The sequence below is a fragment of the Mobula hypostoma genome, chromosome 5, assembly GCF_963921235.1.
Source record: "Mobula hypostoma chromosome 5, sMobHyp1.1, whole genome shotgun sequence".
NCBI lineage: Eukaryota > Metazoa > Chordata > Chondrichthyes > Myliobatiformes > Myliobatidae > Mobula > Mobula hypostoma.
In genome coordinates, this window is record NC_086101.1 from 193397359 (window position 1) to 193423451 (window position 26093).

General features: G+C 45.8%; 1 protein-coding gene across 9 annotated transcripts in view; it reads left to right on the top strand.

The window, feature by feature from the left end:
- Positions 1-26093, top strand: part of lifra (LIF receptor subunit alpha a) — a 195736-nt gene that overhangs the window by 65340 nt on the left and 104303 nt on the right. For 5 of the 9 annotated variants that reach the window (XM_063049606.1, XM_063049604.1, XM_063049607.1 and 2 more), the window contains one exon: positions 12814-13003. The exons of the other annotated variants lie outside the window; for them this stretch is intronic. The gene's annotated coding sequence lies outside the window, so the exon portion shown is untranslated. The remainder of the gene's footprint in view (positions 1-12813; positions 13004-26093) is intronic. 9 annotated transcript variants of the gene reach the window in all.

Genomic DNA, 26093 nt, shown 5'->3' on the forward strand with positions numbered 1-26093 from the left:
TGGATTCCTTAAAGGAAAATCCTGCCTGACAAACCTATTACAATTTTTTGAGGAAATTACCAGTAGGCTAGACAAGGGAGATGTAGTGGGTGTTGTATATTTCGATTTTCAGAAGGCCTTTGACAAGGTGCCACACATGCGGCTACTTAACAAGATAAGAGCCCATGGAATTATGGGAAAGTTACAAATGTGGATAGAGCGTTGGCTGATTGGCAGGAAACAGAGAGTGGGAATAAAGGGATCCTATTCTGGTTGGCTGCTGGTTACCAGTGGTGTTCCACAGGGGTCCGTGTTGGGGCCTCTTCTTTTTACATTGTACATCAACGATTTGGATTATGGAACAGATGGCTTTGTGGCTAAGTTTGCTGATGATACGAAGATAGGTGGAGGGGCCGGTAGTGCTGAGGAAACAGAGAGACTTGATAGATTGGGAGAATGGGCAAAGTGGCGGCAAATGAAATACGATGTTGGAAAGTGTATGGTTATGTACTTTGGCGGAAGAAATAAACGGGCAGACTATTATTTAAATGGGGAAAGAATTCAAAGTTCTGAGATGTAGCGGGACTTGGAAGTCCTCGTACAGGATACCCTTAAGGTTAACCTCCAGTTTGAGTCAGTGGTGAAGAAGGCGAATGCAATGTTGGCATTCATTTCCAGAGGAATAGAGTATAGGAGCAGGGATGTGATGTTGAGGCTCTATAAGGCGCTGGTGAGACCTCACTTGGAGTACTGTGGGCAGTTTTGGTCTCCTTATTTAAGAAAGGATGTGCTGATGCTGGAGAGGGTACAGAGAAGATTCATTAGAATGATTCTGGGAATGAGAGGGTTAACATATGAGGAACGTTTGTCCGCTCTTGGACTGTATTACTTGGAGTTTAGAAGAATGCAGGGGGACCTCAGAAACATTTTGAATGTTGAAAGGCATGGACAGAGTGGATGTGGCAAAGTTGTTTCCCATGATGGGGGAGTCTAGTACGAGAGGGCATGACTTAAGGATTGAAGGGCGCCCATTCAGAACAGAGATGTGAAGAAATTTTTTTAGTCAGAGGGTGGTGAATCTATAGAATTTGTTGCCACGGGCGGCAGTGGAGGCCAAGTCATTGGGTGTATTTAAGGCAGAGATTGATAGGTATCTGAGTAGCCAGGGCATCAAAGGTTATGGTGAGAATGCGGGGAAGTGGGACTAAATGGGAAAATGGATCAGCTCTTGATATAATGGCAGAACAGACTCGATGGGCCGAATGGCCGGCTTCTCCTTTGTCTTATGGTCTTATTTAAAATGGGCGGGAAAAGTTCAAAAGAGAAGTACAGTATAGATTTTTTCACAGAGAGTGGTGGGTTCTTAACTGCTCTATGATCAATCTAACCTTTCTCTCCAACATAGTCTCTGATTTCCAACCTTTTGTCTTCCTTCCTCCCTTGAACAAGGGAGTCAAATTTGCTGTTTCCCAATCCATTTGTACCTTTGCACTCGATTCTACTGAAGCTCTGAGGGTGTACATCACCATCTATACAAACTTCTTTTGTGGTCAGGTTCAGGACTTAGAATATGGGTGAGTAAGCTCTTTGTCCCCCTTCGCCCACACCTCAGCGAGTTCCGTGTTCGCCATGATGCGGAACTTTTCTTCCGCCGTCTCCGTCTCCGAGCCTACTTCTTCGGCAAGGACTCTTCCACCCCCACCGATGACCCCTTCTCCCGTCTTCATCCCTCCTCTTCTTCATGGACACCCCGCTCTGGTCTTCTGCCTGCTCTGGATCTCTTTATTGCCAACTGCCGACGGGACATCAACCGTCTCGACTTCACCGCACCTTGTCCCCATTCCAACCTCACTCCTTCGGAACGCTCTGCTCTCCGCTCCCTCCGCACTAATCCTAACATTATTATTAAACCCGCTGATAAGGGGGGTGCTGTTGTAGTCTGGCGTACTGACCTCTACCTTGCCGAGGCACAGCGACAGCTCGCGGATACCTCCTCTTATTTACCCCTCGATCGTGACCCCACTAAGGAGCACCAGGCCATTGTCTCCCACACTATCAACGACTTTATCCGCTCAGGGGATCTCCCATCCACTGCTACCAACCTTATAGTTCCCACACCCCGCACTTCCCGTTTCTACCTCCTACCCAAGATCCACAAACCTGCCTGTCCTGGCCGACCTATTGTCTCAGCTTGCTCCTGCCCCACCGAACTCGTTTCTGCATACCTCGACACTGTTTTATCACCCCTTGTTCAATCCCTTCCGACCTATGTTCGTGACACTTCTCACGCTCTTAAACTTTTCGATGATTTTAAGTTCCCTGGCCCCCACCGCTTTATTTTCACCTTGGATGTCCAGTCCCTATATACTTCCATCCCCCATCAGGAAGGTCTCAAAGCTCTACGCTTCTTTTTGGATTCCAGACCTAATCAGTTCCCCTCTACCACCACTCTGCTCCGTCTAGCAGAATTAGTCCTTACTCTTAATAATTTCTCCTTTTGCTCCTCCCATTTCCTCCAAACTAAAGGTGTAGCTATGGGCACCCGTATGGGTCCTAGCTATGCCTGCCTTTTTGTTGGGTTTGTGGAACAATCTATGTTCCGTGCCTATTCTGGTATCTGTCCCCCACTTTTCCTTCGCTACATCGACGACTGCATTGGCGCTGCTTCCTGCACGCATGCAGAACTCGTTAACTTTATTAACTTTGCCTCCAACTTTCACCCTGCCCTCAAGTTTACCTGGTCCATTTCTGACACCTCCCTCCCCTTTCTAGATCTTTCTGTCTCTGTCTCTGGAGACAGCTTATCCACTGATGTCTACTATAAGCCTACTGACTCTCACAACTATCTGGACTATTCCTCTTCTCACCCTGTCTCTTGCAAAAACGCCATCCCCTTCTCGCAATTCCTCCGTCTCCGCCGCATTTGCTCTCAGGATGAGGCTTTTCATTCTAGGACGAGGGAGATGTCTTCATTTTTTAAAGAAAGGGGCTTCCCTTCCTCCACTATCAACTCTGCTCTTAAACGCATCTCCCCCATTTCACGTACATCTGCTCTCACTCCATCCTCCCACCACCCCACTAGGAATAGGGTTCCCCTGGTCCTCACCTACCACCCCACCAGCCTCCGGGTCCAACATATTATTCTCCGTAACTTCCGCCACCTCCAACGGGATCCCACCACTAAGCATATCTTTCCCTCCCCGCCTCTCTCTGCATTCCGCAGGGATCGCTCCCTACACAACTCCCTTGTCCATTCGTCCCCCCCATCCCTCCCCACTGATCTCCCTCCTGGCACTTATCCGTGTAAGCGGAACAAGTGCTACACATGCCCTTACACTTCCTCCCTTACCACCATTCAGGGCCCCAAACAGTCCTTCCAGGTGAGGCATCACTTCACCTGTGAGTCGACTGGGGTGATATACTGCGTCCGGTGCTCCCGATGTGGCCTTTTATATATTGGTGAGACCCGACGCAGACTGGGAGACCGCTTTGCTGAACATCTACGCTCTGTCCGCCAGAGAAAGCAGGATCTCCCAGTGGCCACACATTTTAATTCCACATCCCATTCCCATTCTGACATGTCTATCCACGGCCTCCTCTACTGTAAAGATGAAGCCACACTCAGGTTGGAGGAACAACACCTTATATTCCGTCTGGGTAGCCTCCAACCTGATGGCATGAACATTGACTTCTCTAACTTCCGCTAGGCCCCACCTCCCCCTCGTACCCCATCTTTTACTCTTTTTAATGCACACATTCTTTCTCTCACTCTCCTTTTTCTCCCTCTGTCCCTCTGAATATACCTCTTGCCCATCCTCTGGGTCACCCCCCCCCCGTCTTTCTTCCCGGACCTCCTGTCCCATGATCCTCTCGTATCCCCTTCTGCCTATCACCTGTCCAGCTCTCGGCTCCATCCCTCCCCCTCCTGTCTTCTCCTATCATTTTGCATCTCCCCCTCCCCCTCCAGCTTTCAAATCCCTTACTCACTCTTCCTTCAGTTAGTCCTGACGAAGGGTCTCGGCCTGAAACGTCGACTGCACCTCTTCCTATAGATGCTGCCTGGCCTGCTGCGTTCACCAGCAACTTTGATGTAAGCTCTTTAGTTTACAGGTACTGAGAGGTATAGATAGGGAAAATGCAAGTGGACATTTTCCACTGAGCTTGGGTGAAACTAGGAACTAGAGTTCATATGTTTAAGGTGAAAGGTGAAATATTTAAGGGGAAGCAGGAACTCAGAGGCTGGTGAGAGTGTGAAATCAGCTGAGAGGAAGTGGTGGATGTGGGTTGGATTGCAACATTTTAGAGAAGTTTGGATAGGTAAATGGCTGGGAAGGGTATGGAGGATTATGGTCGTCGTGTAGGTTAATAGGACTAGAATAACAATTTGGCACAGACTAGATGGGCCAAAAGGCCCATTTCTATGCTACAATACTCTAGCAGGTGGCAGGTCATTGGATTCCAGTGACGTGGTTGCATTTAGACAGTCATAGGGTCATAAAGAAGTAGAGCACAGAAACAGGCCCTTCACCCCATCTAGTCCATGGCGTAACGGTTTATGACAATAGGTGCAAGAGTAGGCCATTCGGCCCTTCGAGCCAGCACCACCATTCTCTGTGATCATGGCTGATCATCCACAATCAGTACCCTGTTCTTGCCTTCTCCCCATGTCCCTTGACTCCGCTATCATTAAGAGCTCTATCTAACTCTTTCTTGAAAGCATCCAGAGAATTGGCCCCCACTGCCTTCCGAGGCAGAGCATTCCACAGATCCACAACTCTCTGGGTGAAAAAGTTTTTCCTCAACTCCGTTCTAAATTATTGTCAAATTGTGGCCTCTGGTTCTGGACTCTCCCAACATCGTGAACATGTTCCCTGCCTGCAGCGTGTCCAATCCCTTAATAATCTTATATGTTTCAATCAGATCCCCTCTCATCCTTCTAAATTCCAGTGTGTACAAGCCCAGTCGCTCCAATCTTTCAACGTATGACAGTCCTGCCATCCCGGGAATTAACCTCGTGAACCTACGCTGCACTCCCTCAATAGGAAGACTGTCAGTCCTCAAATTTGGAGACCAAAACTGTACACACCTGGTGTGGTCTCACCACGGCCCTGCACAACTGCAGAAGGACCTCTTTGCTGCTATACTCAGCTCCCCTTGTTAAGAAGGCCAACATGCCATTAGCTTTCTTCACTGCCTGCTGTACCTGCATGCTTACTTTCAGTGACTGATGAACGAGGACACCTAGATCTTGTTGTACTTCCCATTTTCCTAACTTGACACCATTCAAATAGTAATCTGCCTTCCTGTTCTTGCCACCAAAGTGAATAACCTTACATTTATCCACATTAAACTGCATCTGCCATGCATCTGCCCACTCACCCAAACTGTCCAAGTCATCCTGCATTATCACAACATCCTTCACACATTTCACACTGCCACCCAGCGTAGTGTCATCTGCAAATTTGCTAATGTTACTTTTAATTCCCTCATCTAAATCATTAATGTATATTGTAAACAGCTGCGGTCCCAGCACCAAGCCTTGCGGTACCCCACTAGTCACCACCTGCCATTCTGAAAGGGACCCGTTAATTGCTACTCTTTGTTTCCTGTCTGCCAACCAATTTTCCATCCATGTCAGTACCCTGTCCCCAATACCATGTGCTCCAATTTTGCCCACTAATCTCCGATGTGGGACCTTGTCAAAGGCTTTCTGAAAGTCCAGGTATACTACATCCACTGACTCTCCCTTATCCATTTTCATAGTTACATCCTCAAAAAATTCCAGAAGATTAGTCAAGCATGATTTCCCCTTCATAAATCCATGCTGACTCGGACCGATCCTGTTACTGCTACCCAAATGTGCCGCTATTTCACCCTTTTAAATTGACTCCAGCATCTTCCCCACCACTGATGTCAAGCTAACTGATCTATAATTCCCTGTTTTCTCTCTCCCTCCTTTCTTAAAAAGTGGGATAACATTAGCTACCCTCCAGTCCTCAGGAACTGATCCTGAATCTATAGAACATTGGAAATGATTACCAATGCATCCACGATTTCTAGAGCCACCTCCTTAAGTACCCTGGGATGCAGATCATCAGGCCCTGGGGATTTATCAGCCTTCAGTCCCATCAGTCTATCCAACACCATTTTCTGCCTAATGTGAATCTCCCTTCAGTTCCTCCGTTACCCTAGGTCCTCCGGCCACTATTACATCTGGGAGATTGTTTGTGTCTTCCCTAGTGAAGACAGATGCAAAGTACCTGTTCAACTTGTCTGCCATTTCCTTGTTCCCCATAATAAGTTCACCCGTTTCTGTCTTCAAGGGCCCAACTTTGGTCTTAACTAATTTTTTCCTCTCCACATACCTAAAGAAGCTTTTACTATCCTCCTTTCTATTCTTAGCTAGCTTACCTTAGTATCTCATCTTTTCTCCCCGTATTGCCTTTTCAGTTATCCTCTGTTGCTCTTTGAAAGTTTTCCAATCCTCTGGCTTCCCGCTCATCTTGGCTGTGTTATATTTCTTCTCTTTTATTTTTATACTGTCCTTGACTTCCCTTGTCAGCCCTTACTCCCCTTAGAATCTTTCTTCCTCTTTGGAATGAACTGACCCTGCACCTTCTGTATTATTCCCAGAAATACCTGCCATTGTTGTTCCACTGTCATCCCTGCTAGGGTATCTTTCCAGTCAACTTTGGCCAGCTCCTCCCTCATGGCTCCATAGTCCCCTTTGTTCAACTGTAATACTGACACTTCTGACTTTCCCTTCTCCCTCTCAAATTGTAGATTAAAACTTATCATATTACAGTCACTACCTCCTAATGGCTCCTTTACCTTGAGTTCCCTTATCAAATTCAGTTCATTACACAACACTAAATCCAGAATTGCCTTCTCCCTGGTAGGTTCCAGAACAAGCTGCTCAAAGAATCCATCTCAGAGGGACTCCACAAACTCCCTTTCTTGGGGTCCAGTACCAACCTGATTTTCCCAGTCTACCTGCATGTTAAAATCCCCCATAACAACCGTAGCATTACCTTTGCGACGTGCCAATTTTAACTCTTGATTCAACTTGCACCCTATATCCAGTCTACTGTTTGGGGGCCTGTAGATAACTCCCATTAATCTTTTTGCCCTTACAATTTTTCAGTTCTATCCATACTGACTCTACGTCTCCTGATTCTATGCCCCCCCTTGCAAGGATCTGAATTTCATTCCTCACCAGCAGAGCCACCCCAGCCCCTCTGCCCACCTGTCTGTCCTTTCGATAGAACGTATACCCTTGAATATTCATTTCCCAGCCCTGGTCCTCTTGCAGCCATGTCTCTGTTATTCCTACAACATCATACTTGCCAATTCCGACTGAGCCTCAAGCTCATCCACTTTACTTCTTGTACTTCGTGCATTCATATATAATACTTTTAATCCATTACTCTCCTCACCTTTCACATCGATTCCTATTGCACTTAGCCATACTCTCCAATCCCTTCCTGAGCTTTCTGCCCCGTTAATTCTGTTGTCTTTCTTAACTTTCCTTATTCTCTCTTTCCTTTTAACTCCATCCTTATATTTCCTCTCCTCCCCCCACCCCACTATTTAAACTGCCCACTCCCACTGACCTGCACCAGGGCCATAGCTGTCCATATCCCTACTATCCATTTACCTACCCAAGCTTCTCTTAAATGTTGAAATTGAGTTCATATGCAAAACTTATGTATTCACACTCTCACAACCTTCTGAGTGAAGACATTTCCATTCATATTCCCCTTAAACTTTTCACCTTTCACCCTTAGTGCATGACCTCTGGTTGTAGTCCCATCCAACCTCAGTGGAAAAAGCCCACTTGCATTTACTCTAGCTATACTCCTCATAATTTTGTATACCTCTATCAAGCAAGCTTATTTGTATAGCACTTCTCAAACGCAAGGCAGTTCAAGGTGCTTTACATAGAAAGAGTTATAAAAATCAAACATCAAATTTCAGATAATATATAAGAAAATAAAATCACACAGAAAAATAGATATGATAAGTGGAAGTTACAGTGCGGGAGATTCTAATTATAAGCTACAACAAAGAAAGTTTTAAGCCTCAGTTTAAAAGAGCTTTAAGTTGGGGCAGACTTCAGATCCTCTAAATTCCAGGTATGTGGAGCATAGTAACTAAAAGCTGTTTCACCATGTTCAGTTTTGACCCTGGGGATGGTAAGCAGACCCATCCCAGACGACCTGAGAGCTTGGGAAGGTTCATAATGCAGCAGGAGATCGAAGATGTATTTTGGCCCTAAACCATTCAGTGCTTTGTAAACCAGTAGTAAAGTTTTGGTCAATCCTCTGTTTAACAATCTGAGAACTGGAGTGATATGTTCTACTTTCTTGGTCTTAGTGAGGACTCCAGCTGCAGCGTTCTGAATAAGCTACAACTGTCTGAGGGATCTTTTACAGAGACCTGTGAAGACGCCATTACAGTTGTCAAGCCTACTAAAAATAAATGCTGGACAAGTTTTTCTAGATCTTGCTGAGACATGAAGCCTTTAACTCTCACTATATGTTTAAAATGGTAGTGGGCTGACTTTTGTAGGGTCCAACAATCTCCTCTTAATCTTCATTATAAAGAATACAGTTCTAACTGATTCAATCTTTTCTTATAACTCGGGTTCTCCAGACTTGGCAACATCTTCGTAAATTTTCTCTGAACCCTTTCAACCTGTTTACATCTTTCCTGTAGGTAGGTGACCAAAACTGCACACAATAGTCCAAATTAGACCTCTCCAACTTCAACATAACATTCCATCTCCTGTACTGAGTACATTGGTATATGAAGGCCAATGTGGCAAAAGCTTCTTTATGACTCTTAGCTATTTGTGACGCCACTTTCAACAAATTATGGACTTGTATTCCCAGATTCCTTTGTTCTCCCACAGTGCCCTACCATTGACTGTGTAAGACTTACCCTGGTTGGTCTTTCCAAAGTATAAAAAAGCTCACTCCCATCTGTCATTTTTCACACTTTTTTTTCCAGCTGATGCTTGATAGTCTTCCTCACTGTCCACTACACCTCAATGTTGGTGTCATCTGCAAATTGGCTGATCCAGTTAAGCACATTATCATCCAGATTACTGATTTCGATGACAAACAACAAAGGACCCAGCATCAATTTCTGCAGCACACCACTTGTCACAGGGCTCCAGTCAGAGAGGCAATCATCTACTACCATTCTGATTTCTCCCACAAAGCCAAAGTGTAATTCAATTTACCACCTCACCCTGAATGCTGAGTGACTAAGCCTTCTTGACCAGCCTCCCATGCGGAACCTTGTCAAATGCCTTGCTAGAGTCCAAATAGACAGCATCTACTGCCTTTCCTTCATCCACTTTCCTGCTAACTTCCTTGAAAAACTCTAAGATTGGTTAGACATGACTTACCACACACCGAGCAATGCTGACTATCCTTAATCAGTCCATGCCTATCTAAATAATTGTATATTCGGTCCCTTAGAACAGGGGTCCCCAACCTATTTTGCACTGCGGACCGGTTTAATATTGACAATATTCTTGCAGACCGGCCGACTTGGGGGGGGGGCGGGGTGGGGGGTGGTGGAGGAAGGGGGTAGGGTTGCCAACAGACAAGAGTAACAGTCAAATACGTTGTGTTTACCCAGAAAAAGACTACAATGACCATGAAGCCTTGCGCGGGCACTGGTGCACGTGTGTGTACGTGCCGATTTTTTTTCCCTGCAAATCGTTTTTGGTGATTCTGTTCGGGGGGGGGCGCGGTGTTAATCACGACCAGAATATAGGTGATAAGTGACTCAGTTTGGTTTCTAAAAGGGTTTATCTAACGAATTTAATATTAAACACCCAGCGCATATTTTCCTCGCATGAATATAGTGATAAGTCAATTATCAGGGGAGCTTGAAGTAAGTGTTGAACGAACTTCCAGTAGAAATGGTAGAGGCAGGTTCGATATTATCATTTAACGAAAAATTGGATTAGTATATGGACAGGAAAGGAATGGAGGGTTATGGGCTGAGTGCAGGTTGGTGGGACTAGGTGAGAGTGGAGTTCGGCACAGACTAGAAGGGCTGAGATGGCCTGTTTCCATGCTGTAATTGTTATATGGTTATATAAGTCAATACCATCATAACATTTTAAGTAACGTTTGGATATTAAACACACAGTCAGACACCCTGAGCCAATAGGCTGGTCCTGGACTTATTTCCTGGCACAATTTACATATTACTATTTAACTATTTATGGTTTTATTACTAATTATTTATGGTGCAACTGTAATGAAAACCAATTTCCCCCGGGATCAATAAAGTATGACTATGACTACTATGACTATATTTTCCCCGTGTGAATATATAAAATCATTGTAACACACCAATATCGCTGAATCAGTGGGAGCCCTGGGCTTGTTTTCCTGCAACAAGACGGTCCCATCGAATGGTGATGGGAGACAGCGATACTCGAATGGGGTTCCTTATGTCCAGTCTATTCCGCAATTTAGTTTTCGTTGCATTCATTGCAGAAAAGCCCGCTTCTCAGCGATATGATGTTGGAAATGGAAGCAACGTTTTCAGTGCTTTCGTGGCTATCTCAGGATATTTAGCTTTGACTTTGATCCGGAATGCCGGCAGAGATGTTATGTCAAACATGCTTCTCTGCCCGCCGTCATTTGCAAGCTCAAGGAGCTGATCTCCTTCCCGCGCTGACACGGATGACGCGCGGGTAATGACCTTTGCATGCGTAATGGCTCAGCAGTGGGCATGACAGGGAATGAGAAAAGGTGCAGCTGACTCCTATCGTCAAATCATATGGCGGCCGGTAGCACATGCTTTGTGGTTGGGGACCGCTGCCTTGGAATACCTTCCAGTAACTTTCCCACAACTGACGTCAGACTCACTGACCTATAATTTCCTGGTTTATATTTAGACCCTTTTTTTAAACAGCAGAAAAACATTGGCTATCCTCCAATCCTCGGGTACCTCTCCTGTCACTAAGGACATTTTAAATACCTCTGCTAGGGCCCCGGCAATTTCTGCACTTGCTTCCCATAGAGTCCGAGGGACCACCTTGTCAGGCCCTGGAGATTTATCCACCCTAATTGTGCTCAGGGTAGCAGACACCAGCTCCTCTGTAATGTGTACAGGGCCCATGAAATTGATGCAACTTTGCCTTACTTCTGTAGACTCTGTATCTGTCTCCTGAGTAAATACAGATGCAAAGAATTAATTTAAGATCTCCTTGGAGACATGGAAATTTTCTAATACTTTGTCCCAACTGATGGGAATTTTTATAATTTCTTCCATGGGATTTGAAACTAGCTCATCTGTTATCATTCAGGCTATCTGCAGTACCCTCTATGGTGAGAACTGTTACAAAGACAGTTAATGTTTTCCATTTCCTTGCTTCCTAATATTAATTCTTCAGCCTCATGTTCTTGAGGTCCCACAGTTACCTTAGCCACTTTCTTCCTTTTTCCATAGATATTTTTACTAAACACAAGAGATTCTGCAGATAAGATTTAAAAAGAAGAGATTCTGCAGATGCTGGAAATCCAGAGTAACACACACAAAATGCTGGAGAAACTCGGTAGGTCAAGCAGCATCTATGGAGAGAAAGAGAGCTGATGTTTCAGGCTGAGTGTGTTCATCAGGACTGGAAAGGAAGGAGGAAAATGCCAGAATAAGGAGGTTAGAAGGTGATGGGTGAAGCCAGGTGAAGGGGAAGATCGTTGGGTTGTAGGGAAAGGGGATAAATAGGTCTGTCCTGATAAAGGGTGTGGGCATGAAATGTCAGTTCTTTGTTCATTTCCATAGATGCTGTCTGACCTGCTAAGCTTCTCCAGAATTTTGTGTGTTGCTAAAGTGTGAATTATTGCCTACAAGTTTTTTTTTCTATTTTCTTATAAAGTTTTTCAAATTTTTAGTGCTGATCCCTGAAAAAAAAAATCCCATCCTCTGGTCTACCCCACGCTCTTTCTACTTTGATGGAAGTGTATGGTCTCTTTTAGATTATTGGATGCAGATGAGGAATAAGAACCTTTGAATCGCTCCACATTCTTGAAACCCAATTCTACATCTGAAGTGTGATCAGTTTGTTCAACATAAGCCTAAAGTTGTGTTTAAAATCCGTATCTCTATCCTACATTTTTATAATAGCGTTTGGAAAACCAATCCTCCATGTTTTGGCGAAGTAGTATGGTTTAATGTAGTGCATATTTTGCATTCAGAGGACGTTAAATGTTATTTTAGTGCAGATGTTTTCAAATGTAAATGTTTATAGCTTTAATAATATTTAGAAACTTGGAAGGAGTTTTGCTTAGAAAATTATTTGTAGTGAAACGCAGATATTCAGTGACCCTTGTGAAAACTTCATTCTGGACAGTTCGTTCCTGTTTCTCTCACTTTTCCACTTTTGACACAGTTTCCAAATTGAAATGTTAACTCTGTTTATAAAGCTATACAGCACAGAGACTGGTCTTCAGGCCTAGATACATCTAGTCTGACTTTTTTGGCCATCTACACAGATATAATTTTCTTGCACTTAGACAGTCTCTATCTCAATGTCTCGTAAGTGTAGTAATTATATATAATTCCACCACCACCACCACTTCTGGCACTGTTACAGATATCAATCATTCTTTGTCTAAAAATAAATTGTCCTTATGATCCTCTTTAATTTCTTACCTCTGACTTTACATATTTTGACCTCTTGTTTTTGATGCCTAACTTGGTTGTGGGGGGTGGGGAGAGAAGGATTTTGACTGTCTTCTCTATTACTGCTTCTCTTAATCTTATACACTCATGTCAGATCATCCTGAGCCTCCTTTGTTGCAGGGAAAAGAAGCCCAGCCTATTCAGCCTGAAGTCCTCCACCCCAAGCAACATCTTTCATCTCCACTCATTCCAGAGCAGTCACATACTTCATACGATGAACTCCATCGTGTGAAGTCCTAATGTTGTCGAACCCCCAGTGGTTTGTGAGGCTGCAACATAATTGCTAAATTCTGTGCACTGACCTGTGAAGGTAAGCATGCCGTATACCTTATTCATCACGCCATGCACTTTTATTTCCACTTTCAGTTTATCATGGGCTTGGACCCCTAGATCTCTCTATTCAACAACGTTGCTTTGTATCCTATCATTTATTGTACCTAAGGATTTCTCAGAATGCATCATCTTGTATTTGTCAGGATTAAATTCTAAATGCCAGTACTTCACCCATATTTCCAACTGATCTATAGCTTGTTTTCACCTTTTGAGGAGATTGTATATGCAATGGCTTCTTTGTTTTTTTGGTAATGTTCACTGCTAATGCTAATGTAATGGCTTCTTTGTAATGTACACTGCTGAGGTAACAGTTTCTCTGTAGCAGCAATGTTTGGGTTATGGCTGTAGATAACAGGTCTATTAACCAATCGGGGATTGTTGTTTTGTCTTGTGTATCTGGAAAGATATTGTTTTCGCGGTCTTTTGTCGAGGAGAGATAAGAGGGAAGACGTGTGTGGAGAGAGCTGGTAGACCACCAGATGGAGTGGACTGCGACCTGAGGGTCCGAAGGTCGGCAACGTTTGGAGGAGATCAATGGTGGAAGAATGACTACTGAGTGAGCTCCAAAGAGACCTTGACTTTGACTTGGGCCCTTTTTTTTTGTTGTTTATTTTCATTACTAACCCTATATTCATATTAAGGTTATTTAATTGCATATGGTGCACTGTCTGATATTTTGCGTTGTGGGATTGTAACTGGGGGTACATTACATAGCATCCACACAAACGTGATTACCCAGTTTGGCAGGGCCGAAGGCTGTTTCCCCTCGACGAACACGGGCTGGGTGAGCCTGAGGGTTACAATTGTGGGGGCTGCGTCCCGGATTGATTCCATTGGATGCTGTGTGATTTTCCGTTTAAATCTGTGCTGGTATGGATGCTGCTGGGGTAGAGCAGTGGTGTGCCTCTGTTGAATTGCCTGTAATTAATGTGCGTGTTGAATGGGGTGGATATTCGAACCCCAGATGAATTGTTAATTCGATGTTTGAGTACGGTTAAAGCTGTTGACAAGGTTGAAATCGTAGCGTGAAAGTTTGATAAAATGGTGGGTTCAGACCTTGTTTTAGTCTAGACTAGTGCTGACGTAACGGCAGTGGGACTGTGTCTGTGTCTATTGGTGACCCAGGTGAGGCGGGGCCATGGCCTGTCCATACTGTCAAGGAGCAGGAGAGTGGAGCCCAGCAGGCTTGGTCACAAGCTGAGTTGCCCGCAGTTGGGAGCGCAGATTTCAGAGACAGGGTTCTATGGTTTCTGAGGAATGAAGAGAAAGAGTGGTCGGATTTGGAAAGTTTAATTAGTCTCCGTCCCCCAGTGAAGAGTGAGGGTTCTGAGTTGGCATCAGCCCTTGCCTGTCTGGCGAATAAGTGGCCCAGTGCACAGGTAGCGGGTCCCTGCCAGAAGCTAAGAATTTTCTCTGGAATTGTGCCCACCCCCGAGGGGGAGGAGGATTATGAGATGTGGGTGGAGAAGATCCCTCAGTTGTTAGATGAGTGGCAGTATTCTGATGACGAAAAGCGACAGAGATTGGTTGAAAGTTTGAGGGGGTTGGCGGCTGATGTAATCAGAGGCATGACAGTTAACCAGCCCTCTGCTTCCCTTGCTGAGTATCTAGGCGCATTAGAGAGCGCTTTTGGTCTGACAGGGAGCACACTGGAGCTCCTGGGGCGGGGCGGGGGGGTGGTTTGGTTTCAAAACATGTGTCAGGAGAAGGGGGAGAAGCTTTCCACGTACCTTTTTTGCTAGAGAGACAGCTAAATTGTTTGCGGCGCTCAGGCAGCTGAGGATGGACCAGATAGCCAAGGGTGCCCTGCCCCAGGACATGATTGCTTGGGGTCTCTGACAGTCCCGTAAAACGTGCCCCCCTCCCTCATTTGTTCAGCTGATCAGAGAGGTACGGGAGGAGGAGAACGCATTGGGGCAGCGAGAGGACTCCCGTCAGCAGGGTACAGTCCTCAGTAGCATCCCATTGTGGTGAAGTGACTGGGGTCAGCCCAACCCGGGAAATGGTAAAGGAGATGGTGGTAGAGCTGAGAACTGAGATGTCCCGGGTGTTAACAGCGGGTGTGGACCCTCCATATGATTGGACTGGTAGAGAGGCCCCCCCCCCCCCAGGGGGACGGACGACGCAGAGGGCTGCGGGTGGCTGGGGTTCTGTGAGAAGAGGGGTGGCCGGTAGCGTGTGCTATAACTGTGGGGAAGAGGGACACTTCCGGCAGGAATGTGAGCGGCAGGAAGCCCCTCGGAGAGCAAGCCCATGCGTACCTCAGCAGGGAGAGGTGTCAGGAAACTTAGAGGAGACCCAGTGAGGGAACGGCCTGGTGTCTCTGGGAGAACACGTTCCCAGCAATGTATCAAGGAACTTCTGAAAGCAAAATACCCTATTCCTGAAGGCTTAGTGGGACCATGCTCCGTGTGTCCCCATGGATAGAGGGAATATCTGCTAAAGCCATACTTGACACTGGGTCACAGGTCATGTTACTGTACTGTTCGTTTTACAACCGGTATCTGAAGCATTTACCCTTGACACCATTCAGGGCACTGGACACTGGGGTATCAGTACTGGTGATTATCCATACGACGGTTACTTGTAAGTGAAACTGGAGTTCTTGGAGGCCGATGTGGGAGTGTCTGAGGTCTTGGGGTCTTTGATACAATGGTGCTGGTTGGGCCAGACCCTGTTGAGACGGGCGGCGTTTCAATTCTGGTGGGGGCCAACACTGCTCTAGTGAGGAGTCTCATGGGGGCCTGCAAGGAGAAGGTGGGTGAGAGCTTTTTGAGGACATTGTCTGTCCACCCGGTGTTTCGAGCTGCTTTTGAGGAAGTGTGTGACCGCACTGGGCCGGATACCGAATTTAGACGAGGGACTGTGTGGTTCACCCAGTTGAAGCCAATGGTGGTACAGCCCGGGAAGTAGTGAGAATGATGGGGACCCCGAAATTTCCCGGAGTGCCTGAGGAGCCCTCTTAGTGGACGCTCTGGAAGACCATGAGGGGGAGTGGGGATTTCCTGCTGGGGTACTGGTGAGGCCCAAATTGCAGAAGCCCTCAGTTGTACAGGCTAGCAGGATGGCAGTGGTCATCAGGAACACTACGAAGAGGGAGGGCACCTTCAAGCGGAAAATGCCCCGGTGCATTTGTTCCCGGTGACGGTAATGTCTAGCGCCCCCGTGAGGCACAGCTGGGAGAAACTATTAGAAAAGGGGAAAGTTGACCGCTGAGTCATTTAACTTCGGGAACTCCCGGTGCCACCGGGTTGGAAAAGGAGGCTGGTAGAGAAGATGTTGAAGCTGGAAGGTGTCTTTTCCACTGACTAGTTTGATGTGGGTTGTTCAAAGAGCACTCATCACACTATCCGGGTGACCGAGGACACCCTGTTTGGAGAGAGGTCGCACCGACTGGCCCCTGCAGACGTGGAAGACGTGTGGCAGCATTTGTGTAAATTGAAGGAAGCTGGGATCATCACTGAGTCCAGAAGCCCCTATGCATCCCCAGTAGTAGTGTCCTGGAAGAAGAACAGGAAGGTACACGTGTGTGGACTATAGGATCCTGAACTGGTGCACCGTCCGTGATCAGTATACGGTCCCGAGGGTCGAAGACGCACTGGCCTGTCTGAGTGGTGCGAAGTGGTTTAGTGTGCTGGACTTGAGGAGTGGATATTACCAGATCCCAATGAGTGAGGCCGACAAAGAGAAGGTGGCATTTATATGTCCCTTGGGATTCTTCCAGTTCGAAAGGATGTCCCAGGGCATATCGGGAGCCCCTGCCACCTTCCAGTGAGTCATGAGTCATGGAGAAGACAGTGGGGGATATGAACTTGCTTGAGGTGTTGGTGTATTTGGATGACCTCATAGTATTTGGATCCACCTTGGAAGAACATGAAACGAGGCTACTGAAGGTGCTCAGCTGCCTGAAAGCTGAAGGGTTAAAACTTTCCCTGGACAAGTGCCAGTTCTGCAAAACGTCTGTTAGCTATGTCGGACACCTAATCTCACAGATTGGAGTAGCTACAGACCTGGCTAAGATAGAAGCGGTGACCACTTGGCCAAGGCCCCAGACTGTGAGCACTCTGCGCTCATTCCTTGGGTTCTGTTATTATGGGAAACTTGTGAAGGGCTGCGCCAAAGTGAGTCACCCCTTGAATCAGCTTCAGCTTGGGGAAGAAAGGGAGGGGGAGAAAGGAGAGGAGGGTGGAGAATATCTAAACCCGTCGGAGCCCTTTGGACAGAGGTGGAATGTAAAATGTGAGGCTTTTCAGTTGCTGACCCAGGCGCCAGTGCTCCCTTTTGCTGACCCCCGCTTACCGTGTGTACTGCACACAGATGCCAACTGGGAGGATTTAGGCGACGTCCTGTATCATGATCAGGGCACTGGGTTGAGGCCTGTGGCTTGTCAGCTGGAGTTTGTCGCCCTCCGAGAGAAACTATCCCACGCACAAGCTGGAATTCCTGGCTTTGAAATGGGCAGTGGTGGATAAACTGAGTGACGATCTCTACGGGGCCAAGTTTGAGGTGAGGATGGACAACAACCCCCTAACTTATATCCTGACCTCGACGAAACTGGATGCCACAGGCCATCGGTGGTTGGCAGCGTTGTCTGCCTATGATTTCAGCCTGAAGTACTGGCTGGAGAGCCGGAACATTGATGTGGATGCTTTGTCCTGACGGGTGCATGAGGGACTGGACATGGACAAGGAGTGGGAGAGCGTTCCTGCCCCTGGGGTGAAGGCCATGTGTCAGTTTGCCATCACCATGAAGGCAGAAGGAAAGGAGAGGCAGGATCGAGAAGTGGATCAATTCGGGGCTTCTGATGACACCATTCCGCAAGTTTATTGTAACCTGACTGCTCTGAAGACAAATCAGCTGCCGGAATGGAGTTCTGGGGAAGTGGCAGCTGCTCAGTGAGATGATCTGGGCATTGGCGCTATTTGGTCCGCAGTTGAAAAGGGAGACGTGACTCAGGCGGAGAAGACAAAACACGCTTCGGTGCCTCCATTACGGAAAGAATGGCTTCGGTTGGAGTTGAAGAACCAGATCTTATACCGGGTCACATCACCCCTGGACCGACCTTGGCGTTGCCAGCTGGTTCTGCCCGAGAAGTATCGGAGGATGGCGTTGAAGTCACTTCATGATGATTCTGGACGTTTGGGGGTGGAAAAGACCTTTATAACCATATAACAATTACAGCACGGAAACAGGCCATCTCGGCCCTTCTAGTCCGTGCCGAACTCTGACCCTATCTTATTCCACTGACCTGCACTCAGCCCATAACCCTCCATTCCTTTCCTGTCCATATATCTATCCAATTCTATGGATTGCTCAGAAACCGGTTTTACTGGCCCCGAATGAAGTCGGAGGTTAAAGAATTCTGTAAGTCATGCAGTCGATGCATACGGCGGAAGACACAGCCTAGGCGGGCAGCTCCTTTGTCCCACTTGCAGAGTGCAGGGCCCCTGGACCTGGTGTCTATGGATTTCCTGTCCATAGAACCCGATGCTAGCAACACGGCGAATGTCTTAGTCATCACGGACTACGATACCAGATATGCTCAGGCTTTTCCTACCAAGGACCAGAGGGCGATTACGGTGGCAAAAGTGTTATGGGAGAAGTATTTAATTGATTATGGCCTTCCCAAGTGGATACATAGTGACCAGGGACTGGACTTCGAGAGCAAACTCATCTGTGAGTTACTGGGCATGCTTGGAGTTGAGAAGTGGAGGACCACACCCTATCATCCACAGGGTGATCCCCAGTCTGAGAGGTTTAATCGGACCTTGCTGGACATGCTTGGGACCCTGGAGATCAGCAAGAAGAGCAGGTGCAGGCAACATATTGGGCATCTGATTCACTGTTACAACTGTACACGAAATGAAGCTACTGGGTACTCGCCATATTATTTGATGTTTGGGCGCAAGACGAGGTTGCCCATTGACCTTTGTTTTGGGACTGACGAGGGTGACTTGCCACCAAAGCCTTATCTGAAGTATGTGTCTGATATGAGGAGAGAGCTGAAAAGGGCTTATGAATTGACTGGGGTCGTGGCCGCCAAGCAGAATCAAGGGAATAGGAGGGGGTATGATCAGAAGGTGAGGTTCTCCCGACTCCTGCCGGGAGACCAAGTCCTCATGAGGAATTTGGGGCTACCTGGAAAGCACAAGTTGGCTGACCACTGGGCGGCCACACCCGATGTGGTGGAGAGTCAGATGCCAAACCTACCAGTTTTCCAGGTGAAACCAGAGGAGGCGAATGGCCCTGTCAAGATTCTCCAAGAGGTGCAGGTAGACCCAGAGCCTGACTTGGAGCCTACACCTAGTAAGAGGACTCTGCAAAAATGTGGGGCAACTGCAGGGCCCACAATGGGAGAGGCTGGGCCGGGCCCCGCCCATGAGAGGGATACTGATTTGGAGGATGATGATCTGGATGTGTGGTACATGCTGCCTTTCACTAACTCCCCTTTGATTTTGATTGAGGAAGAGACTCCTGGCCCTTCTCCCACTGAGTCAGGTGAAGTGGGGAGGGCTATCTGTGGGCAGCCTTGGTTACAGCAGGACCCTGAAGGAGAGGAAGCGGGGCCTGGACATGGGAGAGGGGGCTCCAGGTTGCAGGGGGGCATGAGTCGAGGGAGGTTTTGCCAAGTAGACGCGAAGTATCCTCAGTAGCATCTGAGCCTGAAGAGTTAGGTGAGGAGGTATGGAGGTCTCAGAATTAGGAGACCACCAGATAGGTTGGCCTATGAGCATCTGGGGAACAGGGCGTGATCTCTACTGTTTTGGGGAGCTATGCCACTGCCTTTTGTACCTGGATTGGGCTTTGTGTTTTGCGGGAAGGGTTGGCAAATTATCTCAACGTCATGAGGACATGACTAAATTTGGTGGGGGGAGAATGTAATGGCTTCTTTGTTTTTTTTGTAATATTCACTGCTAATGCTAATGTGATGGCTTCTTTGTAATATTCACCGCTAAGGTAACAGTTTCTCTGTAGCAGCAACGTTTGGGTTATTGCTGGAGATAACAGGATTATTAGCCAATCGGGGATTGTTGTTTTGTTTTGTGTATCTGGAAAGATGTTGTTTTCGCGGTCTTTTGTTGAGGAGAGGTGAAGAGGGAAGACGCATGTGGAGAGAGCTGGTAGACCACCGGACAGAGTGGACTGGGACCTGAGGGTCCGAAGGTCGGCAACATTCAGAGGAGATCGATGGTGGAAGAATGACTACTGAGTGAGCTCCAAAGAGACTTTGACTTGGGCCCTTTTTTTGTTTATTTTCATTACTCACCCTATATTCATGTTAAGATTATTTAATTGCATGTGGTGTGGTGTACTGTCTGATATTTTGCGTTGCGGGATTGTAACTGGGGGTATATTACACAACATCCACACAAATGTGATTGCCCAGTTTGGCGGGGCCGAAGGCTGTTTCCCCTCGACGAACACGAATTGGGTGAGCCTGAAGGTTACATGTACATGTATGGTAGAGGACATTCTGATTGGTGTCTTATGGAGCTACCAATGCACAGGTTCACAAGAGGCTGCAGAGGGTTGTAGACTCAAGCTAGTTCCATCACAGGCACAACCGTCCCCACCACTGATGACATCTTCAAGTGACGGTGTGTTAAAAATGCAGCATCCATCATTAAGGACTCTCACTATCTGGGTCATGCCCTCTTCTTGTTACTACCATAAAGGAGGAGGCATCCACACTCAAGGATTCAGAAACAGATTTTTTGGAAACAGAATCGGGTTTATTATCACTGGCACGTGACGTGAAATTTGTTAACTTAGCAGCAACAGTTCAATGCAATACATAATCTAGCAGAGAGAGGGAGAAAAATAATAATAAATAAACAAGTAAATCAATTACAGAGTACGTATATTGAATAGATTAAAAACATGCAAAAACAGAAATACTGTAATTTTTAAAAAGTGAGATAGTGTCCAAAGATTCAATGTCCATTTAGGAATCGGCTGACAGAGGGGACGAAGCTGTTCCTGAATCGCTGACTGTGTGCCTTCAGGCTTCTGTACCTCCTACCTGATGGTAACGGTGAGAAAAAGGCATCCCCTCTACCACCAGATTTCTGAATGATCCATGAACACTACCTTATTATTCCTTTGCATTATTTATTGAGTTGTAAATTATCAATTTTTATGCCTTTGTACTGAACAGCTGTTGCTGTTAGGTAGTATTCTGGAGTTGTGTGAATCAAGCAGATATTAATTGAAGCAAGAATTTGTGTTCAGTTAATGTAAATTGCAAGCAGTAAATTGAAGTTAAGAGTACACCTTGCACAGTCTGTGGAGCACAGGCTAGACTAAGAGGTGTGATTTGCAAAACGGTGACTGAGACATTCGCATATGCATCAGCCAAACATTGTGTTAATGGCCAGGATTTTTTGTGTATGTTGCTCAAACCAGATGTTATGACTTGAATTCAAACTGGCAGACCAGGCTGCTGTTGTCACTTAGCATATCAAAATGGTCACAAAAAATAGATCATTACAGCTACAATCAATAGCTGATCTATTGTGTACTCAACTGGCATAGCACTAATCTTGGGCATATGGCTCTGGCTTCAGTGGTTTTTAGAATAGCTGTGTCAATTACAGCACTTTGTCCCAGTAGGGGTTTGTTTTGAACATGCAGAGGTGACTCCCACTGTAGATGTGTAATTCAAGGGAAGTGTTGTCAACCCAAAATACTGAAGTAAACAGTGTCATTGTAACTATTAAAGTTGTAACTATTAACAGTACCATCTACTGTTAGTTTTGATAGAGTATAAAGTGTGATGTACTATTGAGTTTGAGATGCTAACATGAGTGCCTCCATAAGAATTCCTGTTTGTTGTGCTGAATGAAACATAGAAAACATAGAACCATGGAAAACCTACAGCACAATACAGGCCCCTTGGCCCACAATGCTGTGCCGAACATGTACGTACTTTAGAAATTACCTGGGGTTACCCATAGCCCTCTATTTTTCTAAGCTCCATGTACCTATCCAGGAGTCTCTTAAAAGATCCTATTGTATCTGCCTCCACCACCGTCGCCGGCAGCCCATTCTCTGCGTAAAAAAAACTTACCCCTGACATCTCCTCTGTACCTACTTCCAAGCACCTTAAAACTGTGCCCTCTCGTACCCATTTCAGTCCTGGGAAAAAGCCTCTGACTATCCACACGAAGACTTGAAGACTATGAAGACTTGTATATCACAAGCTTGTTTACAGTCACAACAGCCACAAAACAACAAATTTTGTGCCATATCAGTGATAATAAATCTGAGTCTTCGCAATTCATCTTTAAAAATTTCCACAAAGAATGATCGAGCTCAGAATCTTATCTAACTACTTTTTTTGTTATAATCCCCAGTTATTTGACACCTACATTACCTGATTTTTGGATGGTCAATCCTTGCAGGTTTCCTATGGAGTGTGTGTCTGGTCCTTTGAATCAGGAGTCTTTGCCATTTCTTATACAGCCAAACAATATACTTTCTCCAACAAATCTATTTCATACATTTTGTTTTGTATATATACTTAATATAATCTCATTCATTCTTTTAATCAATGTTGAAAATCTGTTTGGCCTCTGCCTGGTCAAATCCCTCCATGCTGGACAAATTTGGTTAGTAAAGGTGTCAGCACCATTGTTCAGTTCAACACCATTGACGCCACAGTTTGTCTCCTGTACAGTTGTTCCAATGACAGTTCCTTGTTTAGGCAATGTACTACACTTGTCTTGGCAACTTAGATTTTAACAAAAGGAATTTGTTAAAACAATTTGGAGCAATTGAGCTACGCAGTGGTGTACTACAGTTTGCTCCAGCCAGCTGTAAAATCGGGGTTTGATTCTCGCTGATGCCTGTAAGGAGTTGGTATGTTCTCCCTGTGACTGTGCGTGCTCCAGTTTCCTCCCACATTCCAAAGATGTACTGGTTAAGGTTGACAAGTTGAGGGTATGAAATGTTGGCATGGAAAGTGGCGACATGTGTGGGCTGCCTCTAGCACATCCTCAGACTGGGTTGGTCATTGACATAAACGACACACTTCACTTTGTTTTCATAAACAAAGTGATAAATAAAATAATAAAGAAATACACACAAATATCTGGAGCAACGTAGCAGGCCAGGCATCTATGGAAAGCAGTAAACAGTTGACATTTTGGGCTGAGACTATTCATCAGGACTGGAAAAAAGAGATGAGAAGTCAGAGTAAGAAGGTGGGGGAGAGGGGAGAAAGAAGTGGAGGTAGTGGGTGATAGGTGAAACTGCGGGGGGCTGGGGGCAAGAAATAAAGAGGTGGGAAATTGATTGGTGAAAGAGATAAAGGGCTGGAGAAGGGGAAATCTGATAAAAGAGGACAGAAGACCATGGAAGAAAGAAAAGGGAGAGAAGCACCAGAGGTAGGTGATGGGCAGGTAAGGAAATATGGTGAAAGAGGGAAATGAAGGGGGGGGTGGTCAGTACTGGAAGTTCGAGAATTCAGTGATCATGCTATCAGGTTGGAGGCTAATGGAAGATGTTGCTTCTCCAACCTGTGGTTAAGAAGGCATACAGTGCATTGGCCTTCATCGACTGTGGGATTGAGTTTAAGAGCTGAAAGGTAATGCTATAGCTATATAGTACCCTGGTCAGACCCCACTTGGAGTTCTGTGTGCAGTTCTGGTCACCTCACTACAGGAAGGATGTAGAAACTATAGAGGGTGCAGACGAGATTTACAAGGATGTCGCCTGGATTGCCTTATGAGAATAGGTTAAGTGAATTTGGCTTTTTCTCCTTGGAATGGCGGAGGATGAGAGGTGATCTGATAGAGGTGTATAAGATGATAAGAGGCATTGATCGTGTGTATAGTCAGAGGCTTTTCCCTCAGGGCTGAAATGGCTAGCACGAGAGGGCACAGTTTTAAGGTGCTTGAAAGTAGGTACAGAGAAGATGTCAGGGGTAAGTTTTTTTACACAGAGAGTAGTGAATGTGTGGAATGGGCTGCTGGCGACAGTGGTGAAGGCAGATACAATAGGGTCTTTTAAGAGATTCCTGGATAGGTACATGGAGCTCAGAAAAATAGAGGGCTATGGGTAATTTCTAAAGTACTACACACAAGAGTAGCAGTCAAATACGTTTGTTTACCCCGAGAAAGACTACAATGGCCATGAAGCCTTGAGCGGGCACCAGTGCGCATGTGTGTATCTGCCGATTTGTTTCTACAAATAGTTTTTGGCGATTCTGTTCGGGGGGGGCGTGGTTAATCACGACCGGAATATAGGTGATAAGTGGCTAATACACTCAATAAATGAATTTCCTCGCATGAATGTATTGATAAGTCAATTATCGGGAGGACAGGGGAGCTTGAAGTAAGTGTTGAAAGAGCTTCCAGTAGAAGTGGTAGAGGCAGGTTCAATATTATCATTTAAAGAAAAATTGGATAGGTATATGGACAGGAAAGGAATGGAGGGTTATGGGCTGAGTGCAGGTCGGTGGGACTAGGTGAGAGTAGTGTTCAGCACGGACTAGAAGGGCAGAGATGGCCTGTTTCCGTGCTGTAATTGTTATATGGTTATATAAGTCACTTATAAGTCAATAGCATCATAACATGTTAAGTAATATTTGGATATTAAACACACAGCACATATTTTCCCCTTATGAACATATAAGATCATTGCAACGCACCAATATCGCTGAATCACTGGGAGCCGCGGGCTTGTTTCCCTGCAACAAGATGGTGCCATCGAGGGGTGGTGGGAGACAGCGAAACTCGAACGGAATTCCTTATGTCCAGTCTATTCCGCAATTTAGTTTTTGTTGCATTCATTGCAGCGATATGTTGGAAATGGAAGCAACGTTTTCAGTGCTTTCGTGGCTATCTCAAGATATTTAGCCTTGACTTTGATCCAGAATGCTGGCAGAGATGTTATGTCAAACATACTTTTCAGCCCGCCGTCATTTGCAAGCTCGAGGAGTTGATCTCCTTCCCGCGCTGACATGGATGATGCGTGTGTAATGACCTTGCGTGCGTTCAAGTTCAACAGTGCATGACAGGGAATGAGGAAAGGTGCAGCTGATTCATATCGCCAAATCATATCATTTCCTCGCGGCCCAGTAGCACATGCTTTGCGGCCTGGTACCGGACCGCGGCCCGGTGGTTGGGGACCGCTGATCTAAATAAGGAGTTATTAAGACAGGTGACAAGTAAGATTTAGGATTCACTTGAAGGAAAAGAAGTGAAAGAGGTTTAGAAAAGAAATTCAAGTGTTTCAACAGTTCATTTGTTATTGTAAAATATGCATTTTATAATCTGCAAAGGTCTGTTGGTATTAAGATGGTGAAATATAATTTTCACACCCAATGGCTGAAAGATATCCCACTCATTAGCCACCTCCTGTAATTCACTATTGACTTTATGCTTGCTGTTTTCTCCTTCATGCATTTCATTAGCTGCAGTGAAAATCTATAAACAAGATAAATATTGCTAAATATGGAGATATTTAGGGAGGGAAAGCAATGCGGAATTAACAACTGCTTGTCAGAACCAGAAAAGTGAGAAAACAAATGTTTCAATTTGCAGGCAGGGTTTGGAGGAAAGAAAGAAGGGAATACATGTAATTGGGGAGACCAGATTGTTCAGGTGACTCAAAAGCTGTGGATACCATTGAGGAGTGGCGATTGAGCGAGAGTACCATTGAGTACGATTGAGCGAGAGCTCAGGGAAACCGGCATCAAATTCCCTGTATGTGTCCACATATTTGGCGATAATAAAGGATTCGGATTCGGATTCTGATGATTGCTTATCAACTAAAGCTGATCTATTTGGAGAAGGTGTTAGTGGAGCAAGGGTAATGGCAGTACAGAAAGACAATAGTCTGGGAACAATGAGCGGCAAAACATGGCGGCATCTCGAAATATAAAGTGAAAAATGCTGGAAAAACTCAACAGATCAGTTCGCATTCAGGGAGGGAGGAAAGCTGTCCACTTGGATAACTTCACATCAGTCTGGCCAGTAAGGGCTGGTTATCTGAAACAGATGAATTTCATGTGGAGACCCAAGGTTTAAATGTGCTTAGAGGATGAAACGCTTCTTCTAGCT